This window comes from Pinus tabuliformis, chromosome 3_2 (assembly GCF_031772625.1).
Source record: "Pinus tabuliformis cultivar Carrire ecotype Pingquan chromosome 3_2, CPIR1, whole genome shotgun sequence".
Taxonomy (NCBI): Eukaryota; Viridiplantae; Streptophyta; class Pinopsida; order Pinales; family Pinaceae; genus Pinus; species Pinus tabuliformis.
Window position 1 is genome coordinate 960,656,837 of NC_142302.1, and position 16,460 is coordinate 960,673,296.

Consider the following 16,460-nt stretch of genomic DNA (forward strand, 5'->3'; position numbering starts at 1 on the left):
ACTTAAGATCCAACCAAAACTTGTTTTACTTCTACACGCTGGTATAGGTTGTATCGACTCTATGTTATACAAGATTTGTCTTCCTTTTGCTCCAAACTTTATGTTCCATGAAATTTTTCTTCTTCTTCAACTTTAGTTTTATTCGTCTTCATTGTTATCTTCATCCAGTTATTCTTGTGCATATTGATGTGCCTTCATGGCTACTAATGCTAGAGTAGGTTGTACTCAAGTTGTCAAAGCAACATAAAATCTTATGAATGGAAATGTATTTTGAAATGTAGAAATTTTGGCAAATCTTACTAGTCTATAATGTGTAATTACATAACGTTTGACAATATTTTTGTAAATGCGTTCAAATTTCTAATAAATTTGTATAGTCTCTATAAAATTTGGGCGAATCATTTTTTAGAAAATATGGAATTGGGCAAATTTTCTTTTAGGAAAACACATGGAAATTTAGCCTCTAAAATGTTTCCATAGTTGAAGTTATTACAACAGTGAAAGATGAGATGAAAGAATATGAGGAATTCAAATATTCTCTTGCAAAAGTTGATAGAAAAGTGTATATGAGCTGTTGAAGCTATTGCAACAATAGAAAAAGAGATGAAAAAAAATCAAAAAATTGACCTTAAATGTTTAATTAATATTTGTTGAAGTACAAGTAAATGTATAGGAAGAACTCGATGAAGATGACTAAATAAGAAGAAATATTAGAAAGGAAGACCAAAGTGAGTGTAGGTAGTTAGCTGGTCTATAGACTACGAAAGCAATAACTTCTTGTTAGTAATTGTTTGTGAGTGTACCTAATAAGTCGTTGGTCGTGATAATAGGCACTTTGTCACTTTTTCCTTTTTAAGATTTTATTTAGAATTTTATCTTTCCGTAATTTTATATTATATTTCCGTACTTACGTAAACAGTTTATCTAATGGTCACTTCTGCAAACAGTTTGAATTAAGAGTTCAAATATAAAATTTTATCTTTGTATAGAATCCAATGCTCATTTATCCAAAAAGTTTGATTTAATGGGCATACAAAGTTATTAAAAAAATTGAAGTTTGATGGGTGGTCAATCCAATGGTCATTTATGCAGATTGTTTCGCTTAATGGGCATATAAAGTGAGTGTACGTAATAAGTTGGTCGTGATAATGAGTACTTTGTCTCTTTCTGCTATATAAAATTTCTTTCAGAATTTATATTATCCTTCCGTTGAAAAGATGTCACATGTATAAAAAGTTTATCTAATGGTCACTTATGCAAAAAGTTTAAATCAAAGGTTCTAATATAATTTTTTATCTTTTCGTAGAATCCAGTGATCATTTAGGCAAAAAGTTTGATTTTATGGGCGTATAAAGTTGCTTCTCCAATGTTTGATGGAATGGGTTTATCTAATGGCGACACATGCATTTGAATCTAATACAAAATTTTATCTTTCCGCCGAATCCAATTATGATTTATGGACATATAAAGTTGTTTATTCAAAAGTTTGAAGTTTGACCGAATGGATTAATCCACTGGTCTTTTTTGCAGTTGGACTGAATGGAATAATCCAATGGCCATTTTTGCAAAATGTTTGATTTAATGTGCACATAAAGTTACTTTTACAAAACCTTCAAGCTTGAATGGATGGGTTATCTTTTCAGAAATTCCAATGGTCATTTAACACAATACGTTTGAATTAATGGGTGTACAAAATATTCCATTAACGACTTTATATAGTAGGAACGGGAGAACTTGGTCATTTGTGGAAATGTTTAAATTAATATATATATATATATATATAGAGAATAGGTAATGAGAAGTTTGATATTAATATGGAATGATTTTATTATTATTATTATTATTATTATTATTATTATTATTATTTAATTTTAAGGTTATGGATAAGTTAAATATTAAATTGGTGTATGAGATTTTTTTGTTTATGGGACAAGAAATTCAGTTTTACATAGTGATTTGTCTGCTAAGTCTATGGATGTATACTCTACCCTTTCTGGTTTTGAACCTATGACCTGTTAGGAAGAAATACATGCTCTTAACTATTAGGCTTGTGATATTAATATATATTATGTTTTTCATTTATTAGTCCCTATAGCATTTTCTTCGCAGTCAAAGTGCATTGATTGTGTATTATTTTGCTTGTTTTCTTGCAATTTTGACAAAAGTTTTGGGGAAAACGCTGAATATTTCTATTTTCTTTAAATTCAAAAATAATTTTCTAATTTTTTGGAAATTTTTTTTGGCCTAACAACTTTCGATGGGACATAATTCCCCTAGTGAAGAACGTTTTATTTTTGGTATTTGTTAGTGCTTGACAACTGATTTAGGAAAAAAAAAATCTGAGCGGTCATTCCATCGGTGAGTGCTCTAACACTAACACTGACACTGACATTGTTATGGTATTGCTTTTCCCAATGATGAAAGTATTGACGCAGTTGCAGGTCCTTTGTGTATCCCAGAGGGGATGGGGGACGAGCCTGAACAAATCTCTACGTAATATTTTGTTGTGCGGAGATGTATATTACTTGTGCAATTTTCCACATCGTATATGATATACAGTGCTTTCAAGATATTTCAAATGTACAAGGACGGGGTATGTTCAAGGGAGCAGTTGCATAGAGCTCTGATTTCATAGAGCTATGAATCTTTACAAAGTCAAATCCAAGAGCATGGAGAACGAGTTGTGATTTTTGAGAGTGATGAGACATTGTGTTATTTTTTTTCCCAATGGTGTTAGAATCGATCTGTTTGTAGGATGTTATCAAAGAAAACATTAATTACTTTAACTAGAACAAATTTCAAATTAATATTATTATGTTTCATTGTGTGGAACATTTATTGTGCTTAGATTAGGGTATGTGTGGGAGAACAACTCTGCATAGGTAACTTTATTTGAAAAGGAAAAAATTGTACACTCATATGTACGCAGTAGAAGACACTCAAAGTCATTCATCAACACATACAAAGGTTTCCTTTTTAACTAAAAGCACCATGAGAAGAAAAAATAAAAGCTTTCCTAAGGTTCAAGTTAAAAAATTGAACAATGCGGATGATCAAGTGATCAAATTTTTTCTTGAAAATGAAAGTGCCCAGAAAGTATTAAAACTAATGTCAAGTCATAGTGCTTGTCGTTCTAAATCCAACGACGTTTCTTTCACCTCAATATGACACAGTACACTCAAGTTATCACATTTTGACCGTTTGACCCAACAATTAAAATTTGAGCAGGTCAGCTAACTGGGCAGTTGATTGGGTTCACCAAACTAGTAAGTCGGTAGGGTGATTTGCATGGTATGAGCCAATGAGAGGATGCCAAGTGTCATCCTCCGATTTGTTCAAATTTTGGTGCATTTGATTGGTTTGTGGTCATTTGAGGTTGACCAATAATATGGTGCCACATGGCCTAGACATAGGCACCCACGTGACACCTCGATCTCATGAAAAAATTTTGTTATGGTTGGGAAAGCCTGCAAAAGATTCGAACCCCCGACCTCACAACAAACAAAACTGCACTCTACCCTTCTGCCCGCGATGGGTCTTAACATACAAAGGCCCCAAGTGTTATTTAAAGTTTTGGCGAATTTCATTTGGGGGTTGAGGAACGGGGATAAGACCCTAGCCATCGATCACCTTACACCCACAAGACCACAGGTGAAAGGGAGTTGAGGGCGCGAACTTAACCCCATACCAAGATTCCAAAACTTACCATATCGCTGGAGGCATAGAGGGAAGGAGTTAACAGAAGGGGGCTAGCCCAGAGCCCAGACCCAAGTCATAGGGAATTTGATAGAACCATGGGCGTGGAAGGAGGAGCCAAGGGGCGCTAAGGTGAGGGGCCTAGCACTAGGTCCTATAGACCATGCCCATGACCTTTGTTAGGATATTCCGACACATAGGAAATAGTTAAGTATAGCTTAGTCTAGCGTAGAGTTAGGTAAAGTGTGTTTCTTTACAATGTACTTTTGTAACCTACAATCCAACAGTCACAATATGGTTCATTCTCTCCTCGATATTACCAACACTTGATCCGTGGCTTAACACCTGATTGGTCCATGATCTTTATTTAAAGAGCATGGAGGGTCATTAGTAGGGTAACCGTTCATGAGAGAAGCTTATGTAAATTTTCATCCTTTTATTAATAAATTTCCTGAAGTGGCCATGGTGGCTCAGGCCATGGACTATTTCCCTCTTTGAGGGTTTTAACCACGCTAACAATACTGGTGTATTGATCTGTGATTTGTTTGTGAGAAGTGTCCATTGGTGTTCTATCTGAGGAACTTACCCTGTATATTCCTACATGGTATCAGAGCCAAGTTGAGGGCCGCATCCATTGGTGATCCAAATTTGAAGCCGGTAGAACTACATCCGACTGCCATTTCCTAGATATACTGTTTCTGACTGCTTTCAGGCTGAGAGGATTGCTCTATTGTGTTAGGAGCATCTGTTCCAGTGAGGAACCCCTTTAGTTTCACGCGAAAAAGTTTCTGATAGCCCTAACTACGTCATTTTTAAGATCTAGAGGTATAGAAGGTTTATTTGCTGTTTTTAGTTATTTTTTCTCTGTTTATTTCAGTTTATTTAGCTCTTTGTTTTTTTATTACTGGATCTATACCTTTCATTTCTGCATATGCTCTTTGCCTCGTGACTCTGTGCGATCTAGGAAAATCAGAAATAGAAAGGAAGGATTTTTCTCATGCGTACACTCTTTTCCACTGCGCCTTAATGGGATCTCGGAAAATCAGAAACATTCAGGAAAATATTTAGTTTTCGACTAAAGCTAACTTCAAGCCGCAAGGTTTGTTTTTTTTGGTATGTCTGTGTTGGGTTTTGTGTTCTTTGTTTTGTAGCCAAAAAAGAAATTTCTCAAGTAAGCACACACCGCAAAGCTTCTTTTCCAAAAATTACTAACCTTTTAATCTAACTCACTTGGTCCAAAGCTACTTTATGATAATAGAGATCTTGAGTTGAAGTCTTTCTTTTTTTTGGGCTAATTAGATTCAGTTTGGAAAGGGGGCGGATTTTTTTTTATATAACATTATCATTCATTTCCACACATTCTCGCACTTCGTCAGCATCTTCAACAACTTTTCTTTAAAAAGCCATAACTTCTTCATCTCGAAGCTGTTTTCAAAGCTGTTTTTTTTAATCAGCCTATTTGTTTGAGATATTTCCATTGGAACACTTATTTTCAACATCTACAGCTTCAGTTTCTGTTAAAATGGAAAGTCCATGCCAATTTATTCTTCACAACACCAACTACTTCCAATGGTGGTCCTACATTATGGATTTACTTAGAAGTAAAGGTCTTTACAGAATAGCCTCAGGCTAAGAAACCAAACCGAAAGATGAAGATATGGAAGCCAAATGGGAAAATAGGCAAGATCAAGCATGTGGGTTTATAGGGATGTCTATTTCTCCAAAACTTAGATTCCATATCAGAAAACTTGCTACTCCTAATGAAGCAATGAAATAGATCATTATCGTTTTTGGAATTAAAAATAAACTTAGAGCCCATCAACTTGAAAATGAGTTGCTTACATTGGACCCCAATAATTTTTCTTCCATTTTATATTTTTTGTCCAAGTTCAAGACCCTTAGACTTCTCTTGGAAGGTGTTAAGGTTAAGAAAGAAGATGGTAACCTTATCTATTCCATACTTACTAAGTTGGGACCAGCCTACTCTGTGTTTGTTTCCACCTTCCATTTTACAAGAGAAGCCTTCATTTCTCAAGGACAAGACTACAAGTCCACTTCCTTTGATTCCTTTTGTGATTCTTTAATAAGAGAACAAAAAGAACTCTTACACCTTGGTCTTCCTAATCTTGGAAACTCTTCTAAACAATCCTTAGCTACCCAACAACAACCAAATTCAAAGAATCCTAAGAAGCTATATCCTAAAAATAATGGTCCTAAACCAAACAAGGGTCCTAAGTAATTTCAGCCTCGAAATGAAAAAACATTTCAACAAAATGATAAGGAAAATAAAAAAAAAAATGGAAGAAGACTAATAGACATTGCCACTTTTGTAATCGAGATGGCCACTTAGAATCCAAATGCTTTAAGAAGATGGAAACCTTGGAAGCAACAATGAAGAAGCACAACATCCATTTGGAGCAATCTTCAACTTCAACTTCATCTTTAGGAATAAAACTTTTTGCATGTGGTTGTCAAACATCTCGGTCTGGATATGCACTAAATGTATCTTCTTCTTCTAATTCTCATGAGTGGCTCATTGATTCTGGAGCTTCTTATCACATAGCCAAAAACAAAGCCATGTTTTCTTTTTTAAATGATTGTAACACCAAAAATATATATGTTGGTGATGATAGATCTCTTAGTGTTGTAGGGACTAGAACTGTTCATATAGAAAATGGCCAATTTAATGATGTATTATGTGTTTGAACTGCAACCTTCTATCTATATATCAGATAAATCATTCAGGTGAAGGTAAAATCGTTGAATTTTCACCTCACGATGTTGTAATTAAGGACCTAAGAGATCCTATATAGATTTCAGCTACAGGCATTATTGATGATTCTACAAGGTTGCATAAATTTAACAACTTTGGGTCATGAAATCTTCCCTTCGTATTTGTTGCTCATAATGATTAAGTGAGCAAACTCTGGCATGAGAAATTTGGTCACTTAAACTATCGCTCCCTTCAGAATCTATGTAAATAAAATATGGTGACAAGTCTTCTAATTGTATCTTCCAGAGATGGTGTTTGTTCCGAATGTGTACTCGGAAAACATCATCGGGATAGTTTTGAAAAACGTGCCTCTTGGCATGCCTCAGCCCCTTTACAGCTTGTGCATAGTGATTTATGTGGTCCACTTCCAATTGTTTCATTCTCTGGCTACAAGTATTTCTTAACTTTCATTGATGATTTCTCTAGACGCACTTGGGTATACTTCCTAAAACTCAAAAGTAAAGTATTTAACATGTTCTTGGCCTTTAAGGCATTTATTGAAAAATAATTTGAACATCAAATTCTTAAGCTAAGATCTGATAATGGCCGAAAATATGTTAACAACAAATTCATCAACTTTTGCATTGAGAATGGAATTCAAATGTAACATATTGTTCCATATACTCCACAACAAAATGGTGTAGCTGAAAGGAAGAATCGCACCTTAAAGGAAATGGCTAATTTTATGCTTCAATCTAAATGATTTAGTCTTAATTTTTGGGCATAAGCAATTAACTGTGCAAATTACATAATAAATCAAACTCCTACTAAGGTTTTAAAGAATATCACTCCAGAAGAAGCATGGAGCTCAATTAAACCAGATGTAAGTCACTTTCGTGTTTTTGGAAGTGCTGCATGGGCCCATATTCCAGATGAGAAACATAAAGCATTAGAACCTAAGAGTGAAAAATGTATTTTTGTTGGATATTCTGGAGATGTCAAAAGATATATACTTATTCCACTTAAGTCCAAAAATGTTATTATTAGAAGAGTTGTAAATTTTGCTGAAAATATATCGGCCTACGAGCCTAGTTCGACAGATGTGCAACCTGTCTATATCTATTCTACTTTTAAAAATATTTCTTCTTTAGATGATGAAAGCAAGGATGACAATCCTCCCCCACCTTCTTAGGATTTACGCTCCTCAGCTTCGAAAATGTGTCCATGCTACTCGGAATGCAGTAGCCACTCTTGCCGGTGATCCTATAGATCATCGACATACACATTCTCAATTTGATAGAGCCTTTTCTTTACTGGCTCAAGCTTCAGCGAATTATGATCCTAGCACCTTTATAGAAGCTTCAGGCCATCCAGATTGGGATGCAACTATGAATGAAGAATATCATTCATTATTGGCAAACGATACATGGGATCTTGTTCCTCTACCAAAGGGATGAAAACTTCTTAGATGCAAATGGGTTTACATAACCAAGTATGGACCAGATGGAAAATTTGATAAACATAAAGCTCGTCTTGTTGCTAAGGGTTTTTCACAAGTTGAAGGAATTAATTGTACTGAAACCTTCTCCCCTGTTTCCAAAATGAACTCTATCTGCTTTGTTCTTTCCCTTGCTGCCGCTTTCAAATGGGAAGTCCATCAGATGGATGTTAAATCTACCTTCTTGCATGGGGACTTACATGAAGAAATCTATATGGAACAACCTACTGGCTTTATACAAACAAACTCCAGCCTTTTTTTTCATCTTAAGAATTCCCTTTATGGTCTCAAGCAAGCTCCTCGGGCTTGGTATGCCAAAATGGATAGCTTTCTTTTAGAAACTAGCTTTTCTAGGTGTCATTCTAACAATACTATCTACACCAAGAAAGTGGGCAAGTCTCTTATCATTCTTATTCTTTATGTTGATGATATTATCCTTACTCGTAGTGATTGCAACCTTATAAACCATGTGAAGTCTAGCCTTAAAAAGAAGTTTGAAATGACAAACTTAGGACACTTGCATTATTTTCTTGGTCTTTAAGTCCTGCAATCCAAGGAAGGTATTTCCCTTTCCTAGTCCAAGTATGCCTGTGATAGTCTACGCCATTTTCACATGGAAGACTGTAAGCCATCACCTTCTCCCTTTCAGTCTGGAGCCAAAATTTTAGTCACTTGTACTTCCCATGAAGTTGATTTTACCTTATACCATCAACTTGTAGGAAATATTTTGTATCTAACCCATACTCATCCTGACCTTTCCTTTGTTGTTGGCCTTGTTGCTCGGTTTATGCAACACCCACATGAAAGTCATTGGAAAGCAGCTAAAAGAATACTTTGTTATGTTTGAGGTACAGTTCAGTCTAGGATTCATTATAGTGCAGAAGCATCTCCTCTATTGGTTGGTTTCATTGATTCTGATTGGGTTGGTGACCCTGATGATCGGAAGTGTACCGCAAGTTATGTGTTCACTCTTGGTTCAGGACCTATTACATGGGCTTGCAAGAAACAAAATGCCATTTCTCTTTCTTCAGTAGGAGCAGAGTATTGTGGTGTTGTAGAAGCTATTAAGGAAGCCCTGTGGCTTCGTCAGATCCTGTCAGAGTTTGGCTTTCAGCAGTAGCATCTGACTACACTTTGGTGTGATAATCAAAGTGCCATTCAACTATGCAAATATCCAGTCCAACATCAGTGCAACAAACACATTGAACTACACATGTACTTCATCAGAAAGCTCATTCACGACCATGTTCTTGAAGTGCAATATTGTTCAACAGATGATCAAGTTGCAGACATCTTTACAGAGGTTCTCATAGAGGTGAAGTTTACTAAACCTCGATTTTGTGGATGGAGTTAAGGAAGTTGTCACTAAGGGGGGATAGGCTCTAATGCCTCCTTCCTTCTCCGATTGTGTCATATTTGTACATCCTTCAATCCTATTCCAAGTTGTTCTTGAGGGGGGATGTTAGGATATCCCAACACATAGGAAATAATTAAGTATAACTTGGTCTAGTGTAGAGTTAGGTAAAGTGTGTTTCTTTACTATGTACTTTTGTAACTTACAATCTAATGGTCATGATATGCAGCGATCCAATAGTTTATTCTCTCCTCGGTATTGCTGGCTCTTGATTTGTGGCTTAACACCTGATTGGTCCATGTTCTCTATTTAAAGAGCATGGAGGGTCATTTATAGGGTAACCGTTCATGAGAGAAGCTTATGTAAATTTTCATTATTTTACTAATAAATTGCTTGAAGTGGATGCATTGGCTTAGGCCATGGTCTGTTTCCCTCTTTGAGGGTTTTAACCACGTCAACAATACTGGCGTATTGATCTGTGATCTATTTGTGAGTAGTGTCCTTTGGTGTTCTGTCTGAGGAAGTTACCTTGTAAATTCCTACAACCTTGACACTAAAATGTAAGGGCCCGATGGGAAGGGCGGGTGAGTAGCCCAACCCTTAGATCCATGGCACCCACATGACCATGTGCCCATGTTTTAAGGACTAGGTTTGTGGGAGTGGGCATTAAGGCCCAGTCCATGGCACCCACATGACCATGTGCCCGTGTTTTAAGGGCTAGGCTAGCGAGGGTGGGTGTTAAGGCCCAACCCACGACATTATGTGCCAATGTGACCCTATTTTTCAGACTTAAGGGTTAGTAGTGAAATCAAAATTCAAACAAATTTCACCGACGGAGGGAAAAATTGTTGCTCGGTTAGTTAAAAATAATGCAGATTTGTAGGACAATTAACAATAAAACTCATATGAGAGCTTTGGGAGTAATATATTCTAGATTTTTTTGGCGAAACAGAGCTTAGAAAGAGTCCACTTAGGGTTTTTTGCATGTTCTAAATTGATTGTTGACCTCTAATTTTTTATTTGAGCACATCTAAGTAGTATTTTGCAGTTTTGAGATTAATGGTGTATTGATCAATCAGGGTTTGGAGGCAATTGTGGAAGTTGTTTGAGGATGTGGAAGGTCTTGTAGGGGTTTTCTCACCTTCAAAAGTCTAATGCAACAACTATTACTTGCAAGGTTCAACACAGGTTTACTTTTCTCATTATGTAATGTTGAGGGAAGTTTTGTTTATGTGCTTCACTATGGAATTGAAACGCTTACATGCTCATTTTAGCTCATTTTAGTTGGAGTATGGAATCTTTGGAGGAGATTATTTTTGTTTCTATTGTATGTGAGAGTTATTTGAAGGAGAACATTACCTTGTAGGGGTGATAGCCACATGTTTCCACCTGCAAAAATTTATGTACTTCCTTTTTCTATTGAATGTATGAGTGGTCTAGCTATGTTGACAAGCTCGAGGATGTAACCTAAGAGGGTGATCTCCATAGAAAAATATTTTGTTATGCTCTTCATTATGTCTCCATGACTACATGCTATTATGTTTCTTATGATAAGTTTACATGTGAAGACTAACCCATGACTTGAAGAGACACTAGAAAAGCTTGTTTTGTGACAACAACCATTTTACCTTGGAAAGCGTCAGAATGGTCCTATTTTTTTTTTGTTTGATTGTGGAGAAGAGGAAGAAGAAACCTACTCCATTTTCAGATTAGCGAGTGCATCACTGTTGGAAATTAACAACAATGCATCCTTTTCATCAATAGCCACGCACCATGAAAAAGCCTAGTCAACACCTTGGGCCATGAACTTGCTTGAAAAACATTCGAACTCTTGACATGATGAGCTGGAAAATTCGAGCCTTGAACCCCAAGAAGCCTTAAAGACATGGAGATGGTATCTCTCATCTCTTTTATGAGGAGAAAAGCTAAATTGATGAGCCAAAGGAGGGAAGGATTGTCCAAATTTTTTATAAATACAAGTTCATGGAGGGATAAAAAGAAGAAGCAATGCATTGTTATGTTTCCAAAATTGCTCCCAAGGAATCTAGCATTCGATTATGAAGCGAAAACCACCATTGAGAGAGTCTTATATTATTCTTTGAGAGAGAGAGAGAGTTTGCAAAAGAGATTGAGAAAGGGAAATACTTGTTGAGATTTTTTTAGCACCATTCTTCAAACAATTATCTTCAAGTGTCGTTGATGCTTCTATTGTAACTGTTCCACCACCAACAATCAATAAAGAGGATGCTTTTCCTATACCTTTTTTGATTTTTTTTGCTTCATGAAGCTTGCTTATGTGTTATTTAGTGTAGTTTTAATTTATATTTTTTCATGTATTGCCTCCATTACTTTCAATGCTTTGTTTATCCATGTTTTCCCACTAACAACATCCAATTGTTTGTATATTCCTTGTAGGTAATAACTACCTCCAAGGAAGGTATTTTTGGTACTCATAGAAAACAAACATGCTAATACAACACAAAGATTTTACTGTGTAGAGGACGAAGTATGTGTGGGAGAGCATTTGTGCAGAGCTCTGATTATAGAGCTATGAATATTAGCAAAAGACGGGGTATGTGGGAGAGAATATAATACTTATTATTGTTATGTTTCATTATGAAGATATTTTACCATGTAGGGGATGGGGTTTGTGCGGGAGAACTAGTGTTTCATAGGGAAATTAATGTTAAACTATTAATGTTAATCTTCAATATTTTTGCACACAATGGGTTTTCTCTGTAGTTCTGCACACATGCATTTGTGTTATATTAAAATTATATGAGTTTTCTATTTATCAAAGGACATACATGAAGAAGATAAAAAATATGGAAAACGACATATGTGTGGTAGAAAATAATAATTAATATTACTATGATTCATTGTGTTCAGATTTTATATTGGGAATTTTATTCAATAGGGATGAAATTAGGATGGGGTATTTTCAGGAGAAGAAAGGGTGCATCTCAAAATTAATGTTAAACTATTAAAGTTAATCTGTTATTATTTTTATGTTCCAATGTATAGAGAGAGAACTATATTGCGCATTAATCCAATACTAAATTTCGTAAATTCAGTTTCAACATATCAAATTGTCTTCATGGAGTACTTACTTTCATACAAGAGAATATAGAAATTGTATCAACGGAATGCATTTGCAATAAAAAAAATCAAACTTGTTTTGTGAGAAGTATATTTCCAATGTGAGATATGCATAATAAATGTATATGTTCTGCCACTTGTATTTGTTTTGGCAATCATTGAAGAAATGACAATAGCAAGGGAATAATTCACACCTCGTGTTTACATTTTTATACTTATAAGAGATTTCAATATTGATATTAATTCAAATAGCCAAAGAAGTAAACTATAAGAGCATATGTGGTGCAAGTAGACACAAGAAATAACAAGGAATTTGATTTCTGGGAATAAGTAAATTATTGATCACATTTGGACAAATTTCCCTCTTCAACAATGTCATGTTCATATTTCACATTGGTATTGGAGTGACCATGATGCATTTCATGATTCATTATACTTTGAGTGATTATTACACTGAAAAATCTATGTGCTTTTCTTTGAAGCAATAAAGTTCATTGGCAATTAAAAATGTAATGCAACATACTTTTGTAAATTTTGGCTATTTTTATATAAGCTGTAACGATATAATTTTGTTTTTCCGTTCTCATGCAGAGTCCAAAATGAATAAGTAATTAATTTAACCATTTCAATGCAATATCAATTGTATATTGCAAGAATCATATCCAATATTCGATACTTTATATTTTTTAATTGTATGCTAATTATGAATTGCAAAACATAGGAAAAATGCAAAAACGTTGTGTGAAACTTGCAAATGTGCAGAAGTGTTGTTGTATTTTTGCGTCTTACTTTCTCCATACATATTCCGTATTTTGCATATTTTATTTTTAGATTCCCATCTTGAATGACGCTTTCTCCGTACATTCATGTACCTTTTTAAAAATGCCATTAATTTTTGAACCAATCTTTATTAAGGCTCGCAGATAAGAGAGCGAAGCATTTTGCAATGATTGGTCAAATTTCATGCATCTCTAAGCTTTTTCAAATATGTGTGTCAGGTTATTTTTAATTCAAAGATGATAATGACAAAGTAGTGGGTGCCAACTACATGGCCTTGTAGTTTTGTAATAGGCATAACTTGACACACATTTTTATAGTGATAATTATTATTGATAATCTGTGAGCTAGTTTCCATTATTGAAAAGAAATTGCAGTAACACATAAGAGATATACATATTAAAGGCACAATATGGTTTTAAAGCTTAGAGGTATATTTGCATTTGTTTCTATAAACATTAGCTTTTGCATATTCAATTGGTATTTTTTGACAATATTTCTGTGTAATAGATTTCATAATTGCAATAGTTAGAGCCGATTTCACATTTTCAAAAGTAAGGACTATTGAATATATACAAAATCGAAAAGAAATTGTTCAACTCTGCGGTATTGAGAACATTATTGATTCAGAAAGTGTTTTCAACTATGAAATAACATGGTTAGTAGATAAAGCAGAGAAGTTATTTGCACCGATACCATTAATTTACCTGGTCTTTTCGATGGGAACTTTTGCTGGTCAATTGTGTATGAGAATTACGTGAATCTGCCAATGGAGGAGAAGAACAATATCAATATTTGGACAAGTGGATTAACGAATGCTATATTGTGCTAAAAGTTTTTAATTTCAGGGAAATCATTCATTTGCACACAATTTTTTTTAATTCAGAAACAAAAACAATTATGCTACCAGTGAAGAGTATTCCTTTGAATATGATCATATTTAGATGAATGTTGAAGCTACCAAAAGCTAATATTCATCTGGAATTATCTGAAGAAAATAATTTCATGGTATCAAAAGCATGGGAGCCTAATGTTGTTGGGGATTTATTTTTTCCAAGTTACCATGTTCCTTATGATCTTTATGTTCTATAAATCTCTTTATTTAAACAACCATTTAGGTATTTTTGTTGGCTTTGTGCATGCTTCATGGGCCAAGAGACTACATCAACTGTTCCAAAATGCATTCTCTATATGCTTTATCACATCTACAAAAAAATTATGTATTCAACTGGGTTGATATCATTTTTAATGAGATAGCTTATCAATTAACCAATTTATCCAAGGCCAATAGATTCTTCATGATGGTGTATCTCATAATAGCTTTGAATTCTAGTGCTCCTTTTCAGGGTTTTCCATGTAATCCTAAATTCAATTTGAATCAACAAACAATGCATTTATGGTATCCTACACTATGGAAGCATAATGATTATCTAACTTTTTTTCTAATTCAAGATGTTCTTGTGAGGCTAGTAAATTACATGATAACTGGGCAACTACCTTATTGTATATCTAGATATACACAAGTTTTCATATGGGGGAAAAGATATGCATCAAGAAAGAGAAAGTAATAGACTAATTCGAATATATGGATTTCAAAGTAAGCTATTTTTATTGCTGAAATTTGTTAGAAAATTATTTTGTTGGTTAAGATTGTAGGAAATACCTTGACTTTCCAAATATATTTCAAAGAGAAAAGACACAAAAAAAACATTTCTTTGCCATTTCGCATTGGAGAAATTAGAGTGAAAACTTTGGCTCATGTTACATATCTGATAGATAATTTGCATCCTTTTAACTTAAGTGAAGTTAGAGAAATTAAAGCCTTTGATGACAATGATCTATTTCACATACACTTGGAAGCAATTGGATACAAAAAAAAAGAATCCCATAAATTAGATAGAAGAACGAAAAGTGTCAAAATGGATCGACAAAAAATCAGTGGGTAATCATAAATGTTGACAAAATCACCGAAGAAAAAGGTATCAGTACTTCTGAAGATCAATTTATACATTGCATAAAAGACACTCATGGAAATGAAGGGCTAATCATATATTCTAAAGATATCATTGAAGAATCAGGTATGAGTACTTCTGTAGAGAAATTTGTATACTGGGTAAATAATACGCTTGCGAATTTGTCGTTAAGTGAACATAAGACAAAATATATTGAAAATACAAAACTAATTCACAACAAGATATCATGTAGAAGGAAGAAAAAATAAATTGAACGAAGTCTTATTTCAGAAGAGGTGTACACCACTGAATCAATAAATCCCATAAATCCTATGAAAACAGGAAGTGTTGAAGAAGCTATAAACATAGAAGTTGACAGTGTTATGCTACCAGATTGGATTAGTTTTTCTTTGTAGAAAATCCGAGAATAATGATGCAAGTTTCCAAGGAATCTATTATTTTTTATGATGGTTTTTCCATGTTAAAAAATGCAAACTATGACAACAACAACAACAAAATGAAGATTCAGAAGGTAAAACTTCACAACAATAAGTTTTTAGACCAAACATAAGTGCATGTTGGTCTGTTTGGAGTTGCAACCACATCGGTCATGGAGTTGCATAAAGTGATCGACAATGTGTTTATAGACTCTCTTAGTCAATAGGAAGAAAAGAAAATGAGACTAAAAAGAAGAATAAATGACATAGAAGATGCTCTAAATTCGGGTCCTTTGTTGATGAATCCATTGGAAATATGAACAATAGTGTCAACAATTACTACTCAAGGAATATCATCTAGATTTGATAAATCTATAAATTTATTTAATGAAGTGAAAACATATATTCTCAAAGATATATGCCAATGACTGCAAATCATTGAACACGCATGGAAAGTAGCTTTATATCTAGAGAATTTGGCACAAAGAAATAAGTCATTTATCGAGTGAATTCAACATGATATCTATATGAGACAAGTATTTAGTTGTCAATGACTTATTTTCTTTTAGCCAGAGACTTGATTTACTTTTTGATGTAGATGAAAAAGTACAGGAACTGCTAAATGCTAATCAAATTAAGAAAATCAAATTTGCATGGTCTTAAAGAGTCAAAAGAATGGAGAACATTATTTCTTAATATGAAAGCATAGAGAATCGAATAGAAAATGCATATGTCAAATTCGTACAAATTGGGCAGAATATGGATGGTCCATGTATTGAATGTGACTATGGATTAATTTCAAGAGAAATGTTAACAATGGAATTGGATAATTTGAAACAGACAAAGACAATAGAATTTGACGATATTTCTAATTTTAGTACACATGAAAATAGGGAATTGCTAATTAGATTTGTTAATGTTAGTAAAAAGAACT